Source organism: Ambystoma mexicanum, chromosome 12, assembly GCF_040938575.1.
Source record: "Ambystoma mexicanum isolate Mex_15411 chromosome 12, UKY_AmexF1_1, whole genome shotgun sequence".
Lineage (NCBI taxonomy): Eukaryota > Metazoa > Chordata > Amphibia > Caudata > Ambystomatidae > Ambystoma > Ambystoma mexicanum.
The window spans coordinates 582918188-582940645 of NC_090936.1; the positions used below are offsets into that span (position 1 = coordinate 582918188).

General features: G+C 46.3%; 1 protein-coding gene across 2 annotated transcripts in view; it reads left to right on the forward strand.

The window, feature by feature from the left end:
- Positions 1 to 22458, forward strand: part of TCIRG1 (T cell immune regulator 1, ATPase H+ transporting V0 subunit a3) — a 177339-nt gene continuing 154881 nt past the window's right edge. The window contains exon 1 of one of the 2 annotated variants that reach the window (XM_069628935.1): positions 1 to 189. The gene's annotated coding sequence lies outside the window, so the exon portion shown is untranslated. The remainder of the gene's footprint in view (positions 190 to 22458) is intronic. The other variant, XM_069628937.1, reaches the window with a different exon arrangement.

Consider the following 22458-nt stretch of genomic DNA (forward strand, 5'->3'; position numbering starts at 1 on the left):
GTGCATTCCCCCTCGCCCCGCCCTCTTCACTGAGTCACTGACACGTGATGCTCTGGAGCAAGTTAGGAAATCCCGAACACAGGAAGTGGAAGAAACAAAATAAGAACTAAGAGCAAAGGATTGCTCCGGGGCACGACACAGCCTTACCCCACCCAGGAGGCAAAGACCCTCGACTGCTGCGTTCACCAGGTAAGGCGAGAACCCGCACCGGCGATAACTAGCGAAGAGCGTCAGTGTTACTCTCTGTGCGCAGTGAACTAGTAAGCGGTTGGCAGAATTATTACTCACTCCCCGTTCAGTGCACAGCACCAAAGAGCATTGAAGTGATGCCGGTCAATGCCTGACAGGCGAGAGCCGTCTCGGGAAAGTAGCGCAGAGCTACAGTGTTGCTCCTGGTACACCAGGGCGAAAAGAAACGGCGCTGTTAACTAGTAAGGGGGGGGGGGGGTAAGGCAAGGCAGAGCTATCGCTCCCCTTATGCACAGCACCAGAGAGCACTGAACTGCACCTCTGCAGCCAGGTAAGGCGAGCAATGGGCAAACAGCAGAGCCAACCCTCCGTGTGCACAGCAAGACATGAGATAGAGAAAGAGAGCCCAACGCTACAAAGACCGATGGCTGGGTATGGAGGGAAGCAGTGCTGGGCACATTATGGACATGCCGTGCAGAGATCGCCCCCAGGCCCAGTGCGCAGTAACAGCACTAACCATGGAGGCAGCAGAAACAGCCAGGTAACCTGTCCACTAGCACTGGTGACTTGCTGGCAGACAGCCGAGATAGCACTCACTGCCCACCGCCACAATCGAGAAATGGCTGAGGGGACTAGGGAGAAGGCAGCAGTGGTGTTGCTACCCACCCGTAATATGCTCCACGAGAGAGGAAATAAGTGCACAGCACCGCCAGCTAGCACTCTACTTGTACAGAGCCAGATGTTTTCAGGTGTTATTCAACAATGCAACCTGCCAGCTTTTGCATGCAAACTTCTTCCAATTATACACATCAACAAATTTGCCAACATGACCGATTCCAATCTGTAGGTGTTTTTTTTTCTTTGCATTCTGGGACTTGTAGGCCGAGTGGAACTACAAATCACAGAATGCAAAGAAAATAAACTAGGGCTGGATGAGCACCTGCACATTGGACTGGGTCATGTTGCCAAGAATGCAATAAATCCAACTTCTCAGCAGGCGGGGAACTAGGGCGAGATGGGTGAAGGCTGTGGAACACACCCCACGGCTTTTTGGGACGTGAGGATCTCCATATTTTCGAGTTGTCTTTTCCACAGTTTAAAAAAAAAATTAACAGTATATTTTAATATATTTCTACAACCGCACAATACGTTAGGGTTTATCAATCAAGTTTAGTTTGTCTTGTTATCGTGGCGCGGTCCTTCCCATCTTCATTATCACGTGATCTGCCCCCCTTGTGGGGAATCGGAGAAGAGCAAACCAAGAAAGTTATAGGAGAGCCAAGCCGGAAGTCTGGCTTGGACCGAAGAGCCAAACCACGCGACCAGCCAGTGGACAAAATGGCTCAAAAAAATAGTCTAATAATTTGTGAATAACAGAAGTGGCAAAAGAAACATGTTTTCTTTATCATCAAAATAATGATGAAAACTAACCTTTCTTATAGTATATTATGTACCAGCAAAGCTTGACTAGATGGTCTCTCCAAACAGATTATCTCGCATTATAACCACTTGCAATGAAATAGCATTCCTGCCTAGCGGAGCCCTGGCTTCATGACCCCTGGCCCCCTCTTTACATTAAACGAGGTACATAAGTGGCTTAGTGTGTTGTGGTGCAGTACAGTTAAAAGCATCATAAAGCTCATCTATGTACCAGCCTTGGGGATGGACCGAGTTCCGGGGGTTTTGGTCGTACTGCATAGACAGGTGCCATTGTCTCAGGACTACTCGCCTGGAAATTGCTGAATTTCTTCCTGTGTTGTACTTGTGCAGCTTTGTTATTGTATTTGTCATTTATGTACAGCCCTTTCCCCATGTGTATGGTCTTGATGCGCTTGGTGGTTGGAACGCCCGCGGGGACCGAAGCCCATGTGTGGGAGATTCTAAGAGTTTATTATAAGATGCGTGTGTGCATTTTTCCAGGTTACGACTTAGGTGGGCTGGCTAAGCTCCAGTAAGCAGCACACGGTCGGTCATGTTGGTGGGTAATGGTGGTGTTTGGTGGGTAATGGTGGTGGTTTGGGATAGAGTGCTGTTGGCGGAGACTCGATGTGTGCCCAGCTAGACCGAAATTATTTGGAGGTTGTCGCTGTATACTGATGGCAGAGGTGTTGAGGTACGTCAGGGGTTTCAGTGTGGATGGCTATGCGAGCTGCTCGACTGGATTTGCATAGCCATAGATGCATTTTGTAGTGCATGGATGTATGACCGTGCCTTCGGCATGTGTCCACAGACATGGTGGCAGGTATACATACTTAAAACTCGGATGGAGTTCATAGTGATGTATGATTGGCTGGGGGCGTAGGGGTCAGGGAGAGTGATGCGATCGTCTTCGGTTGAGTTTATCATGGTGTGTCGCTGTGAGAGTGGCCGGCATCCATGAAGGTTTTGGTGGATAGGTGGTATAATGAATTGTATTTTGATTTTAATGTAGTCAGATAATTGACTGTGCCACAATAATAAAAAATAAAAAGTCAGGTTTTGAGGGCCTGTCTCAATGCCAAGTGATTGTCAATGTGCGAATGTGGAGGGGCAGAAATGTTGAGGGGCAGAGAGTTCCAGGTGATTGGAGCTTGGACGGAGATGGATGATCCGCCCAGTCTGGTGCAGTTGTAATGTGGGACAACTAGAAAAGATGCTGTGCTGGATCTGAGTGTCCTCGAGGCGTGCGTGCGTGCGAGTGAGTTTGTCTTGGAGGAAATCCGGGCCTGTGTTGTGGATGGCATGATGATGAGTGATGCACATGGCTTTAAAGGTAGTACGTCGACCAATGGAGGAATCTTCGTGTAGGTGTTAAGATGGATTTCTGAACTTGGACCTGGAGGGGCAGAGGTTCAGAAGGCCAGCCTAGTTTCTTGGAACAGGGTAACCTCTGGACAAGCCAGACCAATCAGGGTAGCGATGGCGGCGGTCAAGACTAAGTCTCAAGAGGGGTGAGGGTGACTGAAAGACCTCAATGAGCACACAAAGCAAGGACACTTACAAATTACTCCAGACAGGTGTTATATTAAAAATATAGACACATTTATTACAAGGCCTTTGTAACATCGACCATAGCAAAGAATCACAATAATTCTAAAGTAAACCAGCACATCACAATCAATTCAATATATATACAAGATCGAGGGGTCTAAGGAGTTATGCGCACATAATATGTAGACCACCTAGATGGGGAGGAAAACAGGCAGTGCAAGTAATTATTAGACCCAGTTCGACATCAGAAATACACCTAACTAGGAGGAAGTCCGAGCCCTACGAAGAGAGGAGCCTTATGCTCAAAAGTACCTGCACGCGCTGGTGCCAATGGCTAAAGTAGGGTCTCTTCAAGGGTCTCGGGCAGTTCAGGAAGGTGAATGAAGCGATGAAGTCCCCACTACTCAAGCAAGGCCTCCATTTGTGGGCAGAGGCAGGGTGAGAGTGTGGGATAGAGTCGCTATTTCGCAACAGCGGTAGAAAAGAAACGGACTCCTGCGCGAGGGGCCACCAGTTGGGGCATGGACTACTCACCGGTCCCCGACGCAGGCAGACCCAGACTTCTCCAGTTCAGTTCACGTTGCTGGCAGGTTCAGATGTGATAATCGGGACGTCTCGACACCGTGTAGATTCTGTGTAGCAGGATGCAGGGTCGAGGGTGTCCCAAATGCAGCGAACGTGCACAGGTTGTTACCACAGCAGGGCAACACGGCAACCGCGTTTACTCTGGTCCGGGTGCACTCGTCTCACTTCAGACCTGGGAATGCCGAGTGTATGAAATTCGGTGTGAGGGTGCCGTGGACGCAGAGCAAGCGGTGACAGAACAAAACATCCTGCGTAAACTGATCAGCCCACTGGTTGGCCCAGGGACACTTCCGAAGAGGCTTACTTGCAGGGTTTGATGAAGGTGCCGGGAATAGTTGATCCCACTATTCCAATGGGTCGAAGCGCCTTCGCAGACCTTCTAGGACGATCAGATGCAGAGGGGTCTTGCAGGACGACAGTGGCTCAGGTTGCCAAATCTTCAGCGGGTCACCAGCGGTTCCTCGACTCAGCTTCTTGTTGCAGGATACTTGGCTCCTTATCCCTTGTTCGGTGTGAACTCAGGAGATTGACATGGTAGTGGTGTTTCCAGCCTCCTCTTATCCAAAGTTCCCTTCGCGCCAAAACAGAGAGGACCCAATGGGAGATCTGCTCACAAACACTCACACATACGTGGACCTATCATGGACCACGGTGGCCCCAGGCATTCAGGACACTCCAGACTCTCTGGCACCCAGGATGTGTATTGGGATCAGACATCCCAGCCCACATCCTGGAGGCACACACAAGGCATGCAGAAGCCCGCAAAAGCGTTGGGTTTCGCGGGAAAGTGCATGACCAAATCGGGACGGACCAGGGTCGGCTCGACCTGGGGAAGGTGAAGGGGCAAGACAGTCAGAGGACAGGACAAAGAACCTTGTGGCATGGCCATTTTGGAGCCAGGCCACTCATTTGTGCCAAACGCGGTAAGCGCAGATAACATGACGAAAAAGGGTTCAAAACACAAGAGAAACGATAGCTGCCACCAGTCCTGTCCGTGACACACTTGCACAGTTCATAATAAGTCCAGCGAGAGTTTCTAGGGCCTTTGGAATGACTAGAGACCCAAGAGCGCGGTAAAGTAAGTTACAGTGCACTCTTGTTTCATGTTGCACAAAAGCTGCAACATGAGGAAAGGACTAAGGGAAACGAAGTCTCCCAGTACTGACTGTCTTAAGGGCATGTCAGTTTCCCCATAAGAATTGAGCAAAAGCCCAGAGGAGTGCGACAGAAGGCTGCGCTTCTCTGGCAAAGTCTAGATCAGGGTGTAAAACAGCAGCAAAAAGTTTGGGGGTTGCCACATGGAGGGAAAATTACATACAATATGAAATCTTTCCAAACAGTAGGGCTCATGTGTTCTCTGGGAGGGAGGCTAATGAGCAGGCTGGCCGCATTGTTTTGGATTCTTTGCAGTTTCCTTAGCTGGAACGCCAGTGTGCCTAGTTAAAGACCGTTTACATAGTCTAAGTGGGAAAGGATGATGGAGATGGCAGAGAAACAGTGAGGTATGGGAAGATGCGTCTGGGGATGTCTAGGTGGAAGAGAAAGGTGCTGGATACAGAGTTGAATTGTTGGGAGAGAGATAAATCCGTGTCCAGAGTGCATCCATGTTTTTCTTTACTGAGCTGGAGGTTCCTGGGAATGGGGGGGGTCTAAGGAGTGGGGCCAGAGAATAGATCGGGGAAGGAGTGTCGTTTTGCCGCAGACTAGGATTTCTGTTTTCCCAGGATTGAGGATGAGGTGGTTGGTCGTCTTGCAGTAGTCAATATCCGAGAGGCATGATGACAGATCTGGGTGGTTGGAGCGTGGTGATTTGGGGTTTTTCAGGATGATCTGGGTATTGTATGCGTGGTTGTAGCAGGTGAGATTGTGGGAGCAGATGAGTACGGGCAGTGGAGATGGGGATGCTTCCTGTGCAACCCCTTTTGGTACTGATCAGGATATATAGTTGAAAGGGTGTAGCAGCATGATTTGCGAGCGATTAGAGATGAAGGGGGAGATCCAAGTGACGGCAGTTTCTTTGATTCCTTAAGAGTGTAGCCTGTCTAAGGGAATGGTGTGGTCAATGGTTTCGGAGGTGGTAGACAGGTCAAGGAGAATGTGCAGCGCATCCATCCGCAGCTGCTGTTCTTTTTAGCTCGTCCCAAACGGACACTAGGGAGGACTCTGTTCCTATGAGTTGTCTGAAGTCAGATTGAGCAGGGTCAGGCAGGTTGTTTGCTTCAGTGAAATGGATGAGTGCTATGCAGTCCATGAGTTTGGCCATGAAGCTGGTGTTGGAAATGGGCCGGTAGTTCTGGAGGAGGAGTGGGTTGAACATAGGTTTTTTGATGAATGATTTGCGGAAGGAGGTTTTTAAGGCTTCTGGGAAGGTTTACAATATTAGGGAGTGGTTAAGGATTGAGCGCGAAATACTGACTGCACAAGTTGAGGCTAGTATATTTTTGAGGAGGGTGGGCGGGCGGGCAAGAGTCTTCAGGGGAACCTGACGGGCCGCAGGGGAACCTGATGGCGGCTTTTTGCTAGGAGAGCGAGGGACTCCTGGTTTGATATCGGAGAGAAAGAGGCAAAGGTTTACATCGGGATGGGGTTTGTACAGCCAATGGTCGGGGGTATTATTTCTAATTTAGAGATGATGGCAGTGTGTCTGTTTATTGCGATGTTGTGAAAAGGCATTGCATAGGGATTGGGAAATGGGTGGAGGGGGGGTAGAGCAACCTGGAGAATTGAATTGAGAAATTATTCTATGCAGTTCCTTGCTTTGGTTGCAAGAGTTCAAGATTCTGTTCCCATAGAATGCTTTCTTGGTGTTTATGATTTCCGATCGAATGCTTTCTTGGTGTTTATGATTTCCGATCCATAGGCCTTTTGTTAGTCTTGCTAGAGTGGTTTTGTTTTGGGTGGTTGTGTTGATTCTCCAGGTCTGTTCCAGATGGTGCGTGAGGGTTTTTAATGATTTGAGTTTGGTGGTATACCATCTGGGTGTAGGGCCTTATCTCTGAGGGGGCTTTTTTGTTACAGTGAGGGGTGTTAGGGCTTTGGAGAGCCAATGGTCGAAGACTTTGGTGGGGATGGGCCTTCCTGGAGGGAGAGTGTTGGGAGTGAGTTGAGGAGGGAGCTGGCTAGATCCGGGGTGATAATGACTTTGTTCCAGAATGGGGTGAGATGTGTGGAGGTTGGTGGTGGCCGGGTGAGGACTTTAAGCCACGGTTGTGAGTGGTATGGAGAGGAGGATTGCTGAGTGATCTGTCCATGTTAAGGGGCGTGGAGACAGTGTGAATATGATGTTTGTGGCGATGAAAACTGCTTCAGGGGTATGGCCTCCAATGTGGGTGGGCGTAGAGATGCGTTTGTGTCCGGTTGAAGGCTTCTAGTCTCAGACTGTGAGAGAGCGGGTCATTTGGTTTGAAGGGGAGTCAAACCAGATGTTGAAATTACCTAGTATGGTGAGTGCAGGATGTTGAAGGTAGTTGTCAGAGTGTCGCTGAGTGTGTCTGCAAAGGTTTTGTTGTACCCAGGGGGGTCTGTAAATGAGTAGGAAGCTGTGTGAGGTGGAGAGTAAGAGCTGGAGTTTTACAAAAAGGGATTCATAGTCTGAGGTGTCCTTGATAAGCAGAGGGAATTTGTGTTTGTGTAGGATTGCTAGCCCCTCCCACCTCTTCTTGATCTGTTCCGAACAATCCAGTAGTACCCGGGTGGGAAGGACTTGTTTGCAATGGGTTCGTAGTGGTCAGCAAACCAAGTCTCTGTGATGAAAAGAATGTCTGGGTTTTTATCTGAGATGAGTTCAAAGATACATTTGGAGGGCATAGGCGCTATGGGCAAGGATTGGGATCTGGATTGGAGCACAGGTATTGCTAAGTGGGGGCCTGAGATGACTGAGGTCTCTGCCTTTTCTTGTCTTTCGGGAGGTCCGTGGGGTGTGGGTGAGAGTGGGGGTGTGGGGGCAATGCACTACTCAATACCCATTAGCCATTATAGCACTCTGCCATGGCATCATCGTCAATGGAACTACCAGTATTCCAATAATCTAATTATGGCTTAATTCGATAATTGGAATACTAGTAGTTCCATTGGTTGAGAGGCCATATTGGGTGGTGATATGCCCTGCCCAAGTTAAAAGCCACAAGTGAAGGGCCTTTAATTAGCGCAGCGGGCCATTACGACCATGTTTGCCCAACACACTCCAAAACGTCTGGAGTGGTAAAGGCATTTTTTGTTTATGAACCAACATGGTTGAGAAAAAAATGGCAGACTGGTGCTACAGGGAGACCGTTGCACTTTTGTGTAGCATTCAGGAAGTCTGCAGGAGGAAGGCTAGCAGATAGAGCATACTAACAGATGTGCTTATCTATGGGTGAGCAGGCAGGGTAGGCTGGTGTGGGAATGCAAGGTGAACTGATGGGGTTCAGAGAGCTGGATATCCAGAGCAGCCAATCAACTGCTCAGAATTCAGGATTGTACGAGTAAGTAATGCCTACAATCTGAGCATTCCGATTGGCCAAGTGCTAACTGCCTGGTGCATGTACGCATGTCAGGGAATCCCAAATTGGGCAGATGTACAAGGGGGAGAATGAGGGTTCTATGGGTTATGCCTGAACTTGTACCACAATTTAGCTCAGTGTTTTTTTTTTATCCTACAGTTTAAATCGATTGACAGTGAAAAGAATAGCACCTTTGCCTCTATACTGATATCATGGGCCAAGGACTGTCTATACCCTTCAGAGATGTGGTTAAGCAACTGAAGCTTCCCAACAACAACACTGCTGTAAATATTAAAATAAGAACGTCCAAGCAGGGTTCTATAAATAAGCATTTACTCAAAACACTAATTCTGTAAACACACCAAGCACCCACGCTTGTAAGGGAAAAAGCATACTGTGATACAAGCTAAATATATACTATAGGAAGACGGGCAAACAGGGAATTGTACTAAAGGAGAGGGACCAAATATAGGCAAGTAAACTAATGAATAATGGAAACGCAACACAAAAATTATCCCTTAGTGTTGCTTGGGTAGGGAAAGGAACGGGGAGCTAACCAGCCGTTAGTGCCCAAAGTAAGGCCAGGGTGCCATTTTACTAGGGAGCCTGATAGGAGTCACCTTTCCCATGAGTTCACTAGTTTCGTCTCTTTAGCAGGCTCAACAATGCCAAGAAGGCTTCTATGCACTTCTCTCTCCTGCAGAAGTGAAATATTCAGTCCATGTTTCCTGATTTGAGGAGTTGCTTCAAAGAGACTCAATAAGTGGAGGATATCTTTGAACCAGACATCTCAACTGCCGGTCGGTGTGACCAGGCAGCTTGATGAAGACAGAGTTTGTGTGCAGAAGGCAGGCAGCTGCATGAATCATCGGCATCGTGGAGTAGTCCGTTTGGTGACGGCTCATCAGGCTCAAGGCTCAAAACTTTATCGATTTATATACATGAAATTATGTACTACAGCATGGTCAGGGGTAATGGCATTGGACTTAGAAAGGTGCTGATGGTCCAGTACAGTAACCCTTTAATAAGAGAGGGCTTCTTCTGCCATTCCCAAGCTAGGGATGTTACCTGAAGGTTTCTTTGCTCTCCTGGTCAAAGGTGGTTTATTAAAAAGAGTCAGGCTTTAGAGTTCACCAAGCTGCAGACTCTCTGTTCCTTAGCGCCTGATGCATTAATGAGACTCCTTTCCTTCTCTGATAAATACCTTAACCTCATGCAAGGAGACTTTGAGCTGTCAGGAGCTTCAACAGGAGTCATTGGAGTAGGAGGATACTACGACATTGTAGCAACATTCAGGCAGGCACTTGGCGCAGTCTCAAGCCCACATTCTAGAGTCCAATTCTAAAACTCCTACGGAAGTGTTCAACCACTTTTACCGTAGTTTCCAGAGCTCACAGTGCAGATGATTGAACCAAGCTTTTGCCATCTCTCACTTTGGTTGTCTAAGCTTCAGCCAGATCCTTCTTCCCAGGTTTGGAACTGCTGTCACTTGCAAGTGCATTCACCCCCTGCAGGGCAGGTTCTACCAGTTATGGAAGTTAACATTGGGATTTAGAAACTGTAGGTCAAACTCTTTTGCTGTCAGGCTAATTTAACCCTTAGTAGACTTTATAAATTAAAATCAACCCTTCAACTCCATCTTTGCGCTTTGCTAGAGTTAGATGCGCAATAGACATCTGTGTGATGTTCACCTGTCTCCGTGCTGCCAAGTGTGCTCTTAAATGGAGTTGACATTTAAAATTAATTCATATTTTTTTGTTCACATTAAAAAGGTACAAGTAACATTTCCCATAGCTTTGTTTGTATAATTGCCACATTTGAATCTTTTGGAAGAAAGCTGCTTTATGAAGGCAGGGGTTGCTTGATATGTCAGAAAAAGGAACAGCCAATGTCGTTTTGACTATGGGGCTGCACTTCTTTTTAGCATGGTCGTGGGATTATTAGTGATTGAAAAGTAATACAATACTTTCTCTAGTTAATAGCATTGGGGCTGCTAGCATCTGAAGTGACAGCTGCATGTTCAGCACTTTGCTTTCCGAATGCCGGTAGATGTCACCAAAAAGACACGGAAGCTGTTTCAGCAGGTCAAAGGCACATTTCTCTGCTGTAACTTTTCTTGGAAGTTGGGCTTGTTGCCTAGGAGTTACTGGTATGTCTAGAGAGAGTGCACAAACGAAAGCTGTTAGGCAGAATTGCATGCAGTACCCTCTGGGACCACCACATACAATTAGGACTACAGGTGTAAGCAAAACCAACCTTTGGTATAAGTCTGTACTACGCAGTTTTGTGGTAGCGAGCTGAGCAGCCAGGCGTATCTCAAGAGGGAATGTGAGCAGTACAAGAGGTTACACAGAGGATTTAGAATCACAGTGGTTCAAGTAGACACTTACACTAAGGGTTTCTTGGTAAAACACTTATTAATTTATTACACAATCATTTAGAAAACATTCACTAGAAGGAGGCAACTTAATATTATACACAAACCCACTTCAATATCAAATCAATATGTTTCTGAACAAATTAGGTTCCCCTGAAATAGGAGCAAAATGGCATTTCAGTTACTTTTAATGGAGTAAAAAGGCACAAGTTAGCAGAATAGATAACACATACTTTCTTAGGCAGTGCAAATAGTTATAGTTCACTCGAGGACTCTCTTTAGTTCAATAGGCCTGGCCCAATGTCAATGGACTAGTGTCTTGGATAGGAAAGAGCAGTTCTTGTAGTAAACGTTAAAGTCTTTGCAAAAGTTCTCAGAAGTAGTTTGTACGAAAAAGAATCATATGTTGGGTCACAAGCTGATTAGGCCTGCCAGTTGGGAAAGTTCCACAAACTTTCACCACGAGAGGTAAATTTTCTCAATCGGGTTGGCACAGTACCTTAATATGAAGAAAAGATGCAGCTGAAGACGTTGGTTCCTGCAGATCTTGCTGTTCCTGAGCCTCAGTCGTGGGGACAAGAGGCAAGACTTTGGAGGGACTTCTGCACTGCACAAGGACTGGTCAAACAAGCTGTCGGAAGATCTTCGGTTTGAGTAGCTGTCGTCAAGCACACAAACTGATGTCCTTCCCCCTGGTTAATCCTAACCAGCTCCGAGAATGGTATCCAGGTGGCTTATGAGTTGATTGGTTCCACATGTACTTGGCAATTCGGACCTGCAGTAGGGCTACACTGGGCAAACCAACGGTCCAGGAGTTGCAGCAGCCGTCCTCTTCCAGCTCGTCTTTGGTTCTTACGTTCCAGTGGTCGACTCTGCTTTTCAGTCCAAGAGACTTGCCTTTTAAACAGTTTTCTCCCTTTCATTCCAGCCTAGCTGACCCTCATCCAGTAGGGTGGCTGTCCTTGCTGGACAGTCAGCCAGCCAACCACGCCAGAGTGCATTTGGGTCTCCTAGGACACTAAGCACAGGGAGTTTCGGGCACCTCCCTCACTTCCTGCCCACCCCAGACACTCAGACGCCAGAGGCGGTCTTCAGTCCTGAAGCCTACCAAAGGCATAGAAACAAAGGGACCAACCCTAGTTTGGCACGCAGAGACAACTTCTAGAAGGACCTTTCCAAAAAGAAATGTAGAAAAAAGAAGACCGGGACCCGTTTAAACAAAGGGGTTTAAGGGGCCATCTTGAAAAACATGGCTCCCGGGAAAAATCATGGTAGTTCATTGTAAAACCACTACCACTAGCCATTTCGATAGAAAGGGGTAGCATTTGACTGCTACAGGAGTTTCTAGACGCTGGGAGATACTAGGTAACTACTCCACTCCCCACCGCCCCACCCCAGCCATCTATAGGAAGATAGTGTGTGCTGGATCTGGGAATTGAAAAAGACTAGTAAAGTCAATTTAACTTTACATTCTCTGGGAAACAGTAGTTTATCCCAGGAAAAGTATTTAAACCTTGGGACAGCCTAAAAGGCTTCCCGGTGTCACTACACTGAGGGTGCTGTGTGAAACACATGAGAAGATGATGCCTATGGAGTTGTCTAAACCTCCATAACCAAAGAAAACACAAGAGTAAACCACACAGATTTAAAAGTTCAGTCCCAAAGTTTAGCAAAAGAGCTGGAGGGCTCTAAGGTGGGAGGAATTGGCACATTTATGAGAATTCCTCCTAACAAAAGTATACATGTGCAGGTCTATATAAAGGGTGGTGATTTAACTACACACCTTATGAGCCAGAACACCCATCTGTTTAGATACCGCTAACACCAATTTCTAAGGCACAGATCATTATATGAACGTGAGGCTGATTAGCAGACCAGACATTTATGCAGAGTCCATTCATTTGAGCTCCTGGTGTTCTGAAAAACCCAGGTGGTTTCCCATAACAGATGGACATCTGTCATCACTTGCTATGGACACATTATGTACCTTGCAAACATTAACTCTTATTTTTGCATTATTGTAGTAATATTATCTTGTATCCCAAAAAAGGACACACAACTGCATCTTCCAAGGGATGTCCTTCTTTGAGTAGTTTTCTTCACTTCTCTTAACAGCCAATCGAGTTCTAGCTTCTCACTTCCTGCTGAAATCTCTGCTTCTTCGTTTGATGATTCTTATTCATTTATGTATTTCATTTGTAAAGCGCGCAGCAACCCGTAGGCATGGAGGCGCTGTTGCATTGAACCAGTTCAATTGTAGGTGATGCATACAAAGGCCCGATTCATGGAATATTTTCACAGTTCAAAGTGAATTTGCACTGCTGAAAAGTGACTTTGCACTTCCGACACACATTCTGATTCATGGAACCGTGCAAAGTGTATTTTTTAAAAATACACTTTGCACGGTTCCATGAATCGGGGGTTTGTGTCGGCAGTGCAAAGTCACTTTTCAGCAGTGCAAATTCACTTTGAAACGGGCAGATATTCCATGAATGGGACAAAAGAGCATAGGCAAAAAACAGAAGGTAGGGTGAGGTAGTGCACATCAGTGTGGTGTGGGATAGAAAACAGCCAGGTTTTCCAGTTTTTATTTATTTATTTGTTTGTTTGTTTTGCACGCACAACCCCTTAGGCATCAGGGCGCTAGGGGAGAACCAGTTACATGACGCCCGTAGGCACAGGTAGAAGTTATACATAGTTGCAGTCAGAAGTGTATGAGTAAGAAATCAAGCTTGATGCAGTCAGGGATACATGAGTCGGGCAGCACAGCAGGGCCGGTTATTTGAAACGCCAAGTTTTGAGGGCTTTGCGGAAGGCCCAGTAGGATTCCTCCGATCTTAAGTTGAGTGGGAGGGAATTCCATTGCTTCGCTGCTAAAACTGGGAAGCTAGATCTGCTTGCTGTAGAACATTTGAATGTTGGTTGAACTAGTCTTTGTGTAAATGCTTTTCTGATGGGCCTGATGGGCCTGATGGGCCTGGTTGGGTGAGATTTAGCAATTCTTTGGGCAAGGTAGGGTGGCGTCGATTTTGAAATGCATCTGTGAGTGATGGTTAAGGTCTTCAATAGGATTCTCAGGCCGGATGGGGAGCCAGTGTGCGGTCTTCAATAGGATTCTCAGGCCGGATGGGGAGCCAGTGTGCTGCCTTACGGGCAGCCGATATATATGTTCTAATCTTGCGATGTTTAGGGCCAACCCGTAGTGCGTTATTTTGGATGGTTTGGTGTTTTTGTCGATTGTGGGCTGAGGTGCCGGCAAGTAGTACATTGCAGTAATCTTGCCTGACGCCCACCACCGCGCGGGCAATCGTCAACCAGCTGTCTGTCGACAGGAAGGGTCTTGAGACGTTTAGGAGTTTGGTGGAGTAGGCTGCTGAAGAGGCAATTGTGTTAACTTGCCTGGAAAGTTATAGTGGGGCATCCAGATAGACTCAAGGGTTTTGACAGCTGGTGAGACTAGGATTGATATGCCGTCGATGATGAAGGCAGAGTATTCAGGGTTCAATTTGCTTAGTGCAGCAGTGTGTCCGACGATAAGTTCTGTTTTGTCATCATTCAGACAGAGACAATGGGTAGCCATCCATGCTTGAATGATGGCGAATGTGGAACTTAGCATGGCAGCGTCTTCAGAATATGTGCCAGAGAGCGGGAGGAGAATGTGGGTGTCATTAGCATAGTTTATGTATGTAATGCCATGGGAGTCAAGGAGGTTGAAGGGGGGCTTTGTGAAGATGTTGTAGAGAGTCAGGGAGACAAAGGACCCTTGTGGGACACCGCAGTTGATGGGTGAGGGTGTAGCATTTCCACTCTCTGAGAAGACTTTAATTATTTTGCCTTCTAAGAAGGAGGCGACCCACAAGGCTGTGTCTGGTGAGAAGGAGGCTGTGTGGGAGAGGTGGCAAAAGAGTATGTTGTGGTCCACCAGATCAAATACCGCGGACAGATCTAGTAGTAGCAATGGGGCGAGTTTCCCTTCATCCCTAATGTCATCCATCTGATTTTTTTCAATCAAGGACAGCTGAATTGGTTCCATGCCCAGGGCGGAACCCAGATTGCCGAATTCCAAGTATATGGTTTGCTTCTAGATGCCGCTGAATTTGGACATAAGCTGCTCTGTCGAGTATTTTTAGCAGAAAGGGGACAGTCATGATGGGATGATAGTTATTAGGTGACGTCAGGTCACAGATGTGTTTTTTCTTTTTTTTTTAGTGGTATCCACGCTTCTTTAAGGCTGGCGGGTACCACGCTTTTTGTGAACGATGAACGAATGACCGCTGTGATAAGTCGCCAGTGCCTCTGCGCAGTCTTTGATCAGAGGGGCTGAGCATATATCTCCTTTGCATTTTGACGGCTTTAGTCTTTTCAAGATGTATAGGGTTTCTTGGGAGGAGATTGAAATGAATCTGAATAATGGGGAGTTGGGGTATTCAGAAGGGGAAGGGGCTGGTTTAGGGTCAGTATCAGTGTGATTCAGGGTGGCTTGTTTGGTGTGTTTCAGTTTGGTCTTTTTTGCGAGCATCTTCTTTTGGAACATGCTGATTTTATGCAGCATGGCATTCTGAATGCTGTTGCAACAAGTGCTGTCTTTGGCCAGTGTGGAAACCGGGGCTTCCAATTCCCTAAGGATGGGGAATAATTCTCTAATGTTGGAGGTGGCATTGTCAATTCTGGAGTTAAATGTATTGGCTTTTGCTCGGATGATTGCATTTTTATACTGATTTGAAAGGTTTAAGAACTCTTGAGTGCATCGGAAGGCTGGTTTTGCCAAGAGTGTTCGGTTAGTCTTTTTCCAGCACTGAGTTCTGGAAGGTCTTGGGTGTACCAAGAGTTCACATGCTCTCGTGATTTGGCCTTTTTGGGTGCTAGCAGGGCAATAGATTTGATTTCATCTGCCAGGGTTTTGGTGTAGAGATCCACAAGATTCTTTGTGTCAGAGGGCGTCCAGGAACGGCAGGATATTTTCTTTGGTTATCTTGCGGTGTTGCGGGCTAAGGAGGGGGGCAGCGAGTTGATGGACGTTTATTATTTAGGCAGAGGGGGATGGTGAACCTAATGACATGGTGGTCGGACCAAGAGCATGAGATATTGGATGTGATGGAGATGTGGCAGTTGAAATAGGCTATTCAGTCTAAGGAGTGCCCTTGAACGTGCAAGGAGTTGTGGATACGATGACTAAGCCAATCGCTGACAGTGAGTTGGCAAGTGAGATTGGTGGTAGGTCGTTGGGGACGTTGAGGCTGAAGTTCAGGTCACCCATGAGGAGCACTTGCGAGGAGGGCTTAATGTTCTCTTCTAAGTTCTGAAGAAGTTCTTCCTCAAATGTGAGGATGGGTCCCGTTGGCAGAAAACCAGATGGGCCGTGATCTTTGTGGTTGGGGATGTGGAAAGTTTGAGGGATAGGATGTCGCAATTATCGTTTAGTGAGGTATTAAATTGTCTAATACGTAGGTGATCTTTGCTGATGAGGCCGACTCTGCCTCCCCTGATATTCAGTCTGTCACTCCTAAAGATAGTGTATCCTGGTGGGGTGGCGAGGGTAAGAGCTTGCCCTGCATCAGTGTGCATTGAGAAAAAAGAAAGTTCCCTAGTTGGGGAACTCGCGTCCCCTGCACACTCTGATTGGCTCAATAAGATGAGTCATACTATTTAAAGTATTATTGTCTCTTTTGTTTGTCTCAGATTATTCTTCAATTTCTATTGTGCCCATATTATGCATGAAAGAATATTCAATGTACAAATTCTTATAGTTTCCAATAAAACACTTTCAATTAGCTTGTTTCTTTTAACATCTCTTCTTCAGGGGCTATCCTTTCTGGATGGTTTTACTCTGACTCCTACGGAGTGTGCATTCTCAATCTCATAAGTCCTTTTCCTCTAGGTTGTGATCCATATATATATCCCGATGTGTATCCAGTTAAGCTCCCTTCTCGTTATCTTCAATATTCATATACTATCAACGCGTTTCGAGATTTAACATCTCTTCTTCAGGGGCTATCCTTTCTATGGATAAAATGTTCAAAAAATAACAGTAATGATCAGGGCATTTGCTTATCTCATTCATAGTAATTTGTAAAATCATTAGTGGTTAAATCATGTAGGTCAAAGATTTAAAAATCAAGAAAAACTCAAATATCTGGGCATACATTGCATCTTTGGAGAGAGTAATTACGTTTAACCCACTAAATCATAAAGCCGGGTAACCGAACAATTATCCATTAAAAATTATCCAACCGATCTCAATTACCATTTTACACATGTATGTGCTCTAATATCCAAGTTTCATCCACCAAGGTTTGTTAAATGCTATTCTGGATGTGTGCAACCTGGTTTCCGTGATTGCGAGATCATCTAGGTTTTTGGCTATTAGGAAGTTGTGGATGTCTAGGGCGTGAGCTGGCAGAGATCGAGTTTTCATTAAGGCTAGATTGAGAGACTGGCTGTGGGAAGCATCTGGTTCTTTGCTGCTCCAACAGTGTATTTTTTTCCTGACTTTTAAGGGGGCATTAATGAAATGTGAAGTCTAGCCATTTTCCTTTTAATAGGTAAATCTTTGGGTGGCTTATATTTATCAGATTACTTGTTGATTCTAGTGAGTAGTGTGTTGCCTTTTTGGGGGATATGTAAAGGATGGGGGTTTGCTCTGAGGAGGACTGCTGCGATTGAGGGGAGTCATAAACCTGGGGTACTAACATATGTGGTCTTGGTGTTTGATAAGTGATGACATTTCTTTGCATTGCTGCAGTGTTTTCTTTCTACCCCGCAGCATGTTGTAGACTGTGTGTTGATGTCTACTTTAATTGATTTTTATCAAGCTCTGGTATGGGCGGATACTTTGGGAAATATCAATACATTGTTTGGGGCCAAAACGTTTGGGAAAATAAAACCGTGATTTTCTGTCCTTTTCTGCCACAAAGGCATTGATCTGCCATTACGGTTTGCCTATTTTTGACTATTCCGAGTTAGTTTGCTGAGGGCGGAGACCTTTTACACCCTGTATTGAGCCTGTTACATCCTCCTGAATTCAAACTGCCGGGGAGGTAAAACTAAAGGAGCCAGCTTTCTTCCCAAAACTCTGCCTGCACTTTCCACAGAACTTGACAACACTACATTTCAAGGCAAGGGAATTGGGCTCTGGTCTTTTATTTATTTATTTATTGCATTTGTTATACGCACAAAACCAGAGGTATCACGGCATAGGTTACTTGAAAGCTTAGCTAGTTACAGATTATGGTACAGCATAGATAAAACAGTTATAATCTTATATTTCATGCACAATATGGGAGGCGTTGACTTAGAAGTAATGTCAAGAACGTACTAAAAGTAGCCTAGCTGAATTTATCAAATGACCAGGTTTTGATCAGCCTCTTGAAATGCTGGTGTGAAGGTTCATTTCTAATGTGAATTGGAAGGGTGTTTCAAACCTTTGGAGCAGCTACTGGAAAGCTGGAGCCCCCTCTTCCCCCCCCCCCCCCCCCGCCCTTTCACTCTTGAATCTCGGGGAAATTCAAATACGTGCTGGATCCGATCATAGAGACCTAGTCAATCTTTTTTGGGTTAAACAATTGTTCAGGTAAGAGGGGGCGTCATTACTAATGCACTTATGTTCTGTGATCAAGGTCTTTGCCTTGTGCTGGTGGAAGCCAGGAAGTCCCTGCTGCCTCCCCTTTCCTTGGCCGTGCTTCCACCTTCTCAGCCAGAAGAGGGCATGGAGCTGGCAGTCCAACTCTGCTCATGGACTTGCGTAAGCCCTACTCCTGTCAGGTGTCTAGCCGCAATAGCGCAAACCCACTCAGCTGGCTGAAACCTTCCACCGTTTCACGATGTGAGCCTAGAACTAAGTGAGGCCACCTTCCCACTAGCATACCTGCCAACCCTTCAGATTCAAGCAGTAGGCTACTGCTTTTGAAGCAGCCCTGCCGCCTACAGATTTCAGTGACGGATCCTACTGCTTTTTACAGTGGCAAGTAATTTGTGTGACTCTAAGGCAGGCTGCAGGACAGAGCATGCAACATATGAATTAGTCTGGCTGTACAGTGGGCTGGTAGGTGATTACTTTGATTGGGCTCAGACCAATCCACTGACCTGACAGCTGCGTGACTCTGTCCTGCACTCTTGCCGGTACAAACCTTAGGTGAACCAGCAGTGAAAGCAAGCAGCAGAGTATACACCATCACACAGCATCTGCCGACAGTTTGGTGTTCGCATTCAGAATTATACATTTTTAACATCTCAACATCCTTCCATGTTGTGCTGTTTGTATGTTTTGTATTTTCCTGTGACGTCATTGTTATGGGAATTATTATTTTTCAAACTTGAAAAATCCTACATCTTTTTAGTCACAGAATGTTGGCAAGTAAGCACTAGGGCAACTCCCACCTGTTAGTTGCTTCAGTAACTATGTCCCTTGTGGCATACCCTTGGTCCCGCAAGAAAGGTTTTTCATCTGTAGTAGCATATTTAAAAACTATTGTGCTTCTTCAAAGTCCTTTAAACATCCACACGTTAGACCGTCTCATTCTTCATCCAAAAATCACCTCTCGCTTTGCCTTATTACATTCTAGATGGGACGCGTTTTGTGTGTTATTTTTTTAGTTCAGCAGTAATAGGAGCAGACTTATCCCTCCCATTGTGAATCCAGTTTAACAATGAATTGAACTCCAGAATACCGTCATTGCCACACTTTGGTACAGCTATAATAAAAGACCTGTTTTAAAATGTAATGGGAATAATTAATGCTATGTGAACGAAAAATGAAAAAGTATATTTTTGACTATTAGTTTCCTGTAAACATGTGTGGGCTATAACTTGATATGTCTTGTTAATGCAGCAACGCAGTTATCCAAAAACCGGCGTTTTTGTAAGGTATATGCTACGACGTTTGCTTCATGAAGTTGTGGGGGGATGTGCGCGCGTGGGCGAGCACTGGTCATGACGTGTCCTAGTTTTATGTCCGTTGGGTTAGTTTCGCTTTTTGCGCATAGGAAGCGGGCGAGGGCGTATTGAAGGAAAAAAAACAGCAAACAAAAGGTAGTTACACAAAATGCACGATGCTTATTTTAGTTTGAGTGGGAAAAGCTGGAAAAGGTCTAGAACATAATTCCGTAGTTGTAACGACAGGATGCACCACACGTCTATGCTTTGTGGAGTTGCAGACGTGTCTAGAAGGTTCCAACCCACATCCTTTTAGTGTCAGGCATTGTTTTTTTGTATTGTATTTGTATAGCACTTTGCGCCAAAGCGCTGTACAATATTTAAAAAGTACAACAAGTCAGCATGAAAGAAAAACCAAAAGAAACCTAGGAAGATGGATGTTCTTTGAGTTGATATTTGGAACAGAGGATGGAAGGGCAGAGGGGGAGGAGTCAATTTGAGCGCATTCCAGTGGAGGGGTCTAGAAGAGTAAAGGATCGGAAGTGAGACTGTACACAAGGGAGACGAGTAACAGTGAGAAGAAAGAGATTTAGAGAGAAGTGGACGAGTAGGAGAGTAGAACGATCAAGTGAGGGGAGATGGGCAGTGGAAAGACTGAGGGATTTAAAGACGAGGCACAGGAAATTGCACTTGAGTCAAGAGCGAAAAGAAATCCAGCGCAGAGGAAAGTGCAGGGGTGATGGTCACAGTCTGTCAAAAATAATAGATGGATCAAAAATGTGTAGCTAGATTTGAGTCGATATAAGCGGGAAACAGGAAGACCATAGAACAAGGAGCAACAATAGAAAAGTCGAGAAAGAATGAGGGAGGAAATGAGGAGTTCACTGGCAGGAAAGGAAGGGTCTCACTTTATGAATATGAAAAAGGTGTGCTCTGCAGGAATGAGCGGGAAGGGATGGAGAAAGTTAAGGCAGGGGTCCAATCCAATTAAACGCCAAGATTACGAGCGACAGGGGAGATTGGCAGGTAAGAGGGAGGAAAGGAGAGCAGAGGAGGGGTTAGAGGAATCGGGAAAGAAAAGAACCTTGGTTTTGGAGGAATTTAAAACCGGGTAGTGAGCAACCATCCAAGCTCGAACGGCCGAAAGACTGGAAGAACCGGTAGTGTGAATCTGAGATGAGAGTGAAGAGAAGGATAGAAAGAGTGGAGTCATCCTCGTAGAAGTGCTGCGAGAGGCTAAAAGGACAAATGTAAAGTGAGAAAAGGAGGGGACCAAGGACGAAGCCTTTGGGGACCCTGTGAGAGAGAGGGAGGAAAGAAGGAGAAACATTACCAGCTCTGGAAACCGAGTAGGTGCGATTAGCCCGATAGGATTTACACCAGACAAGTAACCCAGAGAGGAACGAGAAGAGAGTGATCAATAGTATCAAAGGCTGCTGATGGATCGAGGAGAATTAGAAGAGACGAGAGCAGTCCCAGTGGGGAGGTGAAGGTGAACGACAGATTAAATTACGGAAGCAGAGAGTTAGTGGAAATGAAAGAGGAGATTTGAGAATGCACAGCCCGTTCAAGGAACTTGGAACAGGACACAAGGGAGATTGGGTGGAAATTAAAGGGAAGAGAGGGATTCGTGATGGGTTTTTTAAGGATATTGACATGTTTGAATGGAGAAGGAAAACAGACGTGGAGAGAGAGGCGTTAAACAGAACAGCGAGTTGGCGGGATAGAAGGGGATAGATTTTGAGAATTAGAGTGGACGGGACTTGATCGAGAGAGGCAGAAGTAGGGTGTGCTTTAACCATGTCTGTGCAAGGGAAGGGGCGAGGGCGCATGAACTCGGATTCGCAAATATTTTCTTAAGAAGGCTGTAAGCGTGTTAGAAAAGCGGCATTGCAAGTGCACCGCCATGCACGATGTTTGCATCACCAATGCACCATTTATGACCCACCACGAACAATCTTTGCCGAAATCAGATATGCACACCCATAGGCGCGGGGACCGTGCATTATCCATGCATGCCCCCACCATCCATGCGCCATACACGGTCCCCGCCGCTGTTATGCACTGTTACTCATTCACCAAATATGCACCATCTGCGCAGCATCTAAGCACTCGCCACCAATCCCCCTCCTCGCCCCCCCCCCCCCATATTCATGCACCCACCACAGGGCGTGCTTCTACGTGACTGTCCACCACAGGTTGTGTAACCCTCCCGATTTCCAGACAGTGACATGACAAGTGAAGCCTGGCTCCAGGAAAAAAAACAATCTGGCGAACACCTGATAGCCACCCTTTAAAGCACCTTGAAGAAGCGGTCCTCCATGTGAAGCGCTATACAGAAGCAATTTGAAACGAAATACTTTGTACCAGTGCAAGCTTGATGTCTACAGACCCCTCCCTAATTTAGCGCCATCCCTCCACGCGTGATGTTTGATTGGTGATGAAATGGGAGTATTACACGTGTGAGTTGTACATCCTCTTCCTAAATTTGTCACAACCATACAAGGCTGTATAACCTGTTTTTTGGCCCGGCCCTTACCGCGCCGAAACATCCTCGCGCCTAAAGGTCCCTGGGCCCTGTTGGCCGCATCCAACAGGGCGCGCCGAAACGGAACCTACAGCTGCGCCAAAACATCTGGCGCAGAAATGGTCGCACCTAAACGTCCTGTTCCGGCCAGTGATGTGGGAAGGAGAGGGGACAGAGTAAGTGGTAGGAGTTAAGGATAAGTGGGACAGAATAATGAATCCAAGAGGGGTGGAGGTTCAAGTCCCCGAGGAGGATAAGAGGAGGCTCAAGGGGTGAAAGAACAGAAAGAAGTGAGTCTAGGTCTTTACAGAACGAGGCAGAGGGGTGGGGGAGTGGGGGGTTGGTGATAAAGCAGCAGGATGTCCACGTAGAGGCTCTGCCATGTTTCCACCATCCAGCCCTTCACATATGGTCATGCACTACATGATTATGGAGGACCGTGTGCAGAACATGTCTTG